This window comes from Lynx canadensis, chromosome A1 (genome assembly GCF_007474595.2).
Source record: "Lynx canadensis isolate LIC74 chromosome A1, mLynCan4.pri.v2, whole genome shotgun sequence".
NCBI classification, from domain to species: Eukaryota; Metazoa; Chordata; class Mammalia; order Carnivora; family Felidae; genus Lynx; species Lynx canadensis.
In genome coordinates, this window is record NC_044303.2 from 57,300,618 (window position 1) to 57,307,573 (window position 6,956).

Genomic DNA, 6,956 nt, shown 5'->3' on the forward strand with positions numbered 1-6,956 from the left:
TGAAGACTTCAGGGTACAGTCAAGTTTCTTTAGGAGCTAATAAGTAAAGGAAACATTCTGAAAAGAGTTTCAGGATTCCAAGAAGTTTGCTTATCAATGATGTTAAGTTCCAAAAAACAAAAGACCATAGTTTAGGAGGTGGAGATTAGGAACTATGACAGTTTAGGAGAGGCCAAGAAGAGTGAGATAAGAGCTTAGAACATAATGCATGCCTTGGGGTACACAGAAGAAGGACTAGGCAACATCAAGGAATCATTCCTGGTTTACATTGAAGCTGGGTAGTGGGCTCTGGTTCCATGGGTGCTAATGATCTATTCTGCATAATTGTGATATCCAGGAGAGTTATACAATCACACTTCACTTAGAGGTGGCTGATTTTTCAAGCAATATGGAGTTGTGTGACAGAAGAGCTGCTCTAGCTTTCTTGTCACTTATTACATTCTATGACTCACTATCTTGTCTTACGCGGTGTCTCATCTTCCCCAAAGTACAGAACTCCTTTAGGACAGTGACCAGGTACATTTATCTTTCTGCTGTGCATATTACTTGCTCTCTGGAGCAATGCAAAAAACAATTTTCATGCTGAATTAGGTAGGAGACATAGAAGTTATCTGATACAAATGCTTCCTATTTAAATTTTTTCTCGATTTAAAGGGTGAATTTAATTAATTTATTAAATTAATAACCATTTATTTTCTTATTTACTTATTCACTTACTTATTTAATGGATCAGTTATTTAATTAGGTTCTTTGCAAGAAATTTAGAAAAAAAGGAAATTTAGAAGATCAGTTTTTCAGGATAAACTCAACTTGTGAGAGAAAACACAAAGTAGAGGTAGCCCTCAAGATGAGGAACAACTTTGATTTTTGGCAGAATTTGTGTGTCCACAGCTTTCTGATCAACCCGGTGCTGCTCTGTAATCTCCTATTTCTCCTCTGTGTCGAAGATCTCACCACCCTGTTTTCTGGATTTACTCAGCTTCTTCTTGAAGTAAGCATCAGAAAGACGTTTGGGGACTTTCACACTACTGACAGCAATTTCAGATGGGGGGTGGCAATGATGAATTTCTGGTGTGTTCTACACAAAAGAATTCGATTGAGGGCTGGAGGTCTGGTCACACATAGTGAGTCACTGCTTAGTTGCCTCAAGAAAATCATCCTCTTGCTTCTGTGGTACCCAGTGAGGATAATCAAAATGGTCCCAGGAGCAGTGCTGGCTCTTGGGTTCTCACATGCTGCCTGAATAGCTTTCAAGGCACATCTTCAGTAGGATAATACGTAGGCATTTTGTGAAGTTTAACACTTGAGTACCTCAATTGTTGTCAGCACCAACTGGTTTTGTGACAGCAGCAAGAACCCTTTCCTTCTATTTCTTTTCAACCCTGGATTTAGCCACTGAATGCTTCCTCTTGCACATGGTCTTTCTGGAATACATAGCTGATCAAGAATATCTGCCAATTCCTCTACCTCAGACAGGGTTTTGGCTGCAGTGTGGCTTCCTCTTCTTTGGCATTTTAGCCTTGAGGTTACCCTTTTTAACTTGCCACCGGCATCAGACTTCTTGACTTCAGGTTTCTTCTTAGTAGCCAGCTTCTCAGATTTTTCACCCACCATTGTGCAAGATGGGAACGAGCTAATTTTTAAATCAGTTATTCACATACCTTAAAGAAGCACCTACTTCTGCAAAGGTTTTTAAAACAAACAATGAATGGTCTCCAGAATGGCTTCCCTTTTCAATGACCCGCATTTCATTTAGGTGATTTAGTATTTACCTCCTATCTCCAGTTTAGTTGGATTTAGTACATTTTTATTTTTTTGTTTTTAGAAATCATCTCTTAAACTGACATTATTTATATTTAAACCCAAATTTTCCACGAAGTCTAAAGTTTAGAAATGATAAAAATGCCTACTTCATAGTTAAAAATATTTTTGCAGTTTTATTTTTTATTTTTGGAAAATATCAAACACACACACACACACACACACACACACACACCTCAGAATAATATTAATTCCTGAACACTTCATGCTGACATTTGGAGTTTTGAATAAACAGTTTTCAATGGTCTTGATCTAAGATGCATGAAAGTGAGATAATAGTTTAAAGCCACAGGTCCATTTCAAAACTGAATTTTCACTAAATGTCACCGTACAGTTCTCTGCCATTTCTCTAGAATGAGTGTATTGGTTCCAGGAAGGAAAATATATTTATGGAAAATCATACCCAGTAACTCAAGGGTAATGTTGTGCTGGCTTTTAACCTGAAAGATCTCTATCCTGCTGCACATTCCCCTTTGTAATTTAAATGCAACCAAGTGCATATAACAAAGAAGTAAAGTCTCCTGTAAAATTGTCTAAATTTACTTGGTTTGAAGCTTATGCATAAGTAGTTACAGCACTTTACATGTGGGTAACAACAACAACAAAAAAACTTAAACAATCAAATTTCCAGTGAGAAAAATATAGTATTATGCTGTCAAAGCAAGGGGATTCTGGTCTGTATATATGTGTGAGTGTGTGAGTGTGTGAGTGTGTGTGTGTGTTTTGTATTTCTACAATAATTGCATTGCATTATATTGTTTATGCACTGTATTTCTACAGTAAGTGTGTGATACTTTTAAAATTGGGAATAGTATATAGATATTTTTAGACACACTGAGAAAATCTATGGATATTTCATAAGAAAATATTCAGTAGGTTTTGGACATATGGATTTAAATTCTCAGAGATGAAAAGTCATCTTGAATATTCCATCCCCAATATACAAGATGTAAAGAACCACATCTCTAGTTAGTTGTAAGGCCAAGCCAAGTTGGCCCAGCCATCTCATCATCCAAGTCACTTTAGCTGAGGTGTCAAACATCACAAAGCACATATGCCATTCTTTCTTTTTCTAGAGGAAAAGAATCTAAAGACAAAACAAAAACAAACCCACAAACTCTCATTTTTCCTTTTCTGGTTTCTGGAGAGCTATTGGTGACTATTTGCCTCTTCTGAAATAATGGAATGTTAACTAATCACTTTTAACAGAGTTACTTCTTCAAAATATTAAACTCCTTGTAAAATATACTCCTTTAACAAACAAAAACTATGGTTTTGGTGTTCTAGGTTAGCATTAAATAATACCAGTCCTATTAAACCAAAATATCAGTCATGTTAAAACCAAAACCACACTTGAGTATATGAAGGGTATTTGTGGGGTATAGACTGTTTCTTAATCTGGATACTGATTAAATGTGTATACTTCTGGTAGGGGTTCATTATTCTGTACCCCTAATCAGTTACATACTTTTCTCTCTGTATATTGTATTAAATAAAGTGTTCAATAAACAGTTCATATGATTTGCTCTAAGCAACATGGTTAAATTTTTTTTCATATAAAAAGACAAAACAAAGAGTGAAAACCTCTTGTTTCTGCCTTATATCCTTGCCCTACCCTAGTATTTCTCTCCAAAATGATTTATTTTAAAAATTGGTGTGCTTCCTTCTACAAAAAGGACACCTTTCATCTCTTATTTATCTATATGTCTACTTATCCAGCCATCAATCTAATACTTATACCTAACTCCATATCTATCCACTAGTTTGATTTATACATAATGGGTGATAATATATTGATACATTTGTTTGTATCTTACTTTTTACTTTTTTTGTTTGTTTAAATATCTTGCTAACCTTCTACAGCATAGTCATTCTTTAAAATAACATTTCATCAAATGACTATACCATAATTTATTTAATTGGTCCTCTGTTGAGAGTCTTTTGGGTTGACTCCAGATTTTGTCCAATATAAACAATAATTCACCACAATTAACTTGAATTAAGCAATTAAGCTTATGGAGGCAAATACACTCAACAACTCTTGGTTTGCCAGTGAAAAAAATATGGTTTTTAAAATTTTTGTTGTGGACTGAATGAGTCCCCCGCCAATTTCATATGTTGAAATTCTAATCCCAATATGATGGCATTTGAAGATGAGATCTCTGGGAGGTAATTATGTCATAAGAGTAGAACCATCATGAATGGAATTAGTGCCTTTATAAGCAGAGGCCAGAGAGCTAGCTAGCTCTCTTTCAGGCATGAGAGGTCACAGAAAGAAGACAGTTGTCTGTCTGGAGACCAGTGGTAGAGCCGAACCAAGAACCAGATTACACTGGCACACTGATGTGGGACTTTCAGGCTCCAGAACTATGTGACATAAATGTTTTTAAACCACCCAGTCTATGGTAATTTGTTATAGTAGCCCAAATTGACTAAGACCGTTTTCATTCTTAAAATTGGATATTCAAAGTCTTCACTATTTTTAATGTTTTAAAATCTTTTTGTCTTTTAAATATTGATATATTTTGTCTGGTTTCCCAATGAGTTGACTGTGGTATATTTCCTGATTTATATCAGCTCTGAATTAGATTTAAAAAATGAGAATTCTCATTGTCTTATTTTCTCAGTTTGTTATAATCTGATAAATTATTTTATGTAGCATTTAAAATATTTATATAGTTATATATGTCTATATTTCATTTCTAATTTATGAAGTGTGGTACTTAGAAAAGTCTCTTGAACTAAGTGAGCCAGGAGAACCTTGCAGAGTCCTGTCTTTAGGCTCATATTTGTTTCCCAGATTACAATTGTTCCTTATTTAAAGAAAATAAACAAAGAAAACAAAGCAAACTGAAGTAAATAAGCTATAGCTTTTTTTCTGTATAGCTGGGTACTTTAAGCCTTGATATTCAAATCTTAAGAGATGTTCGTGCAGGATGCAACAAAAAGTATCTCATACTTTGCAGAATTATATCTTTTTCTCTCTTCAGAAGTATTATACAAGTGTAATCTTTTAGAGATTAGGAAAAGTTATCTTTATGAACAATACTTAAAGGAGCAAAGTAGTGCAATTGGCCCTAATTGTACCATATTCCAGTCATTAACAAAGAGGCAAATATCTCAAGTTGGGGGCAGAAAGGTAGAAAACTGTTTAGGTACTTTAAAAAGTGACCCAATAAAGTCTCACTTTTACCGGAATGTGAAAACAACATAAATGCATCCAATGTGTTTATTATTCCGATTAAAAATAAAAAAAATCCCCCTAATATTTGTATTTGTAAGTTTTAAGTGTTGCTCACTCTACAATTAAGCCAAGCTTTAATCAGGAACTGGATAAAAGAAGGGGCTCCCCTCCTTTCCAAGGAAAAGATTTCCTAATAAATAGTGTTCTAATAAACACAATTTATTCTTATTTTTATGTTCTTGTTTTTGTTATTAGAACTTGATTTATGTGGAAATTATTTTTGTAATAAAGGATAAGTATACCTTGGCACACACACACACATGAACACATACACATAACCTGCTTCCAGTATGAATCATTTTCATTTCCTCACTGACTTAAAATGCCACTTTTATTGTAGACTAAATTTCATGCATATTTTGGTGTTATTTCTGAACTCCTGCCTGTACTCTTCATCTATATGTTTTGATGACAGTAACAAAGTGTTAATTATCCTAGCTTTCATCTTTAGTATCTGTTAAGATTATTTTACCTCATTACACTTTTTAAAATATTTTTCCTGACTAGTTTACCATATTTATTTTATCAGATAAATTTGAGTTTCATTTTAGTAAGTAAAATGAATTCTGTCCTGCTGCTATTTTAATTAGATTTCAATTAAATTTATAGATTAATTTAAGGGATTTTTATATCTTTACAATTTGAGTTTTCTTATCCAGAAACACATTATGGTTTTCCTTTTAATTTAATCCTTTTTATGTCTTTCAGTAGATATTGCTATTTTCTCTCTCTCCTTCTCTTTCTCTCATGTTTCTGTATATATAAACATAAATACAGATGTAGATCTATAGATGCTAAACAATTATTACAAATTTTATACATACTTTTGTTGTTACTGTAACAGATTTGTTTGCTGTCATATCTGCTGGTTTTATTTACAGTAAGCAAAAGTGATTTATTTTTATACGTTAATTTTATAACATGCCATTTTAGTGAATATTTTATTTTTATAAAGAGCCTTTTACTTTTTTTTTTTCTTTTGGATGATTCCTATGTGTTTTGCATTCAAGTAATCGAATTGTCTCCATATTTTTCTTTCTGGCCTATTGTTTCATTTTATCATTATTATTATTGTTTTATTTTTTTAGGGAGAGAGAAAGCAGGAGAGCATGAGCAGACAAAAGGGGCATAGGGAGAGAGACATAATCTTAAGCAGGCTCCAGGCTCAGCATAGAGCCCAATGTGGGACTTGATTCCATGACCCTGGGATCATGATCTGAGCCGAAATCAAGAGCTAGATGCTCAGCCAGCTGAGCCAGACAGGCGCCCATGGCCTATTATTAAAGCTGATATTTTAACTATCACATTGGCTAGTACCACTAACATAAGTAAAATAATATTAGTTATAGTCAGAAAAATTAACTGTGTTTTTCTTTAAGCATTTCTACATTTACATATAGTTGATAATATTAGTCAAATTAATGGATATTTATACACATGTATGTGATGTATTAAAAATACAGATATTTATATTCCTTATTCAACTTCTAAAAATTAAATATGAATGTTCTCTTAGTCAATTGGCTTAAAAAAACTTGATTTTTTAAGGCAGTTTTAAGTTCACAGCAAAATTGAGAGAAGCATACAGAGATTTCTCATATGCTCTTGCCCCAATACATGTGTAGACTCTCCCATTATCAACATCCCCCACCAGACTGGTATCTGTTACAATTGAGAAACCCACATTGATACATCAAAATCACCCAAAGTGCATAGTTTGTCCAAAATTTCACTCTTGGTGCTGTGCACTCCATGGGTTGGGACAAATGTATAACATGTATCCATCTTTATAGTGTTATAGGAGTAATTTTACTGCCCTAAAATTTCTCTGTCCTCTATTTATTCTTCCCTGACCTGCACCTCTGGAAACCACTAATCTTTCTACTGTCAA

The 6,956-nt window shown here is 33.6% G+C and overlaps 1 pseudogene; it reads right to left on the minus strand.

Moving 5' to 3' along the window:
- Positions 1-778: 778 nt before the first annotated feature.
- LOC115528067 lies at positions 779-1,614 on the minus strand (annotated as a pseudogene).
- Between the last annotated feature and the right edge of the window lie 5,342 nt (positions 1,615-6,956).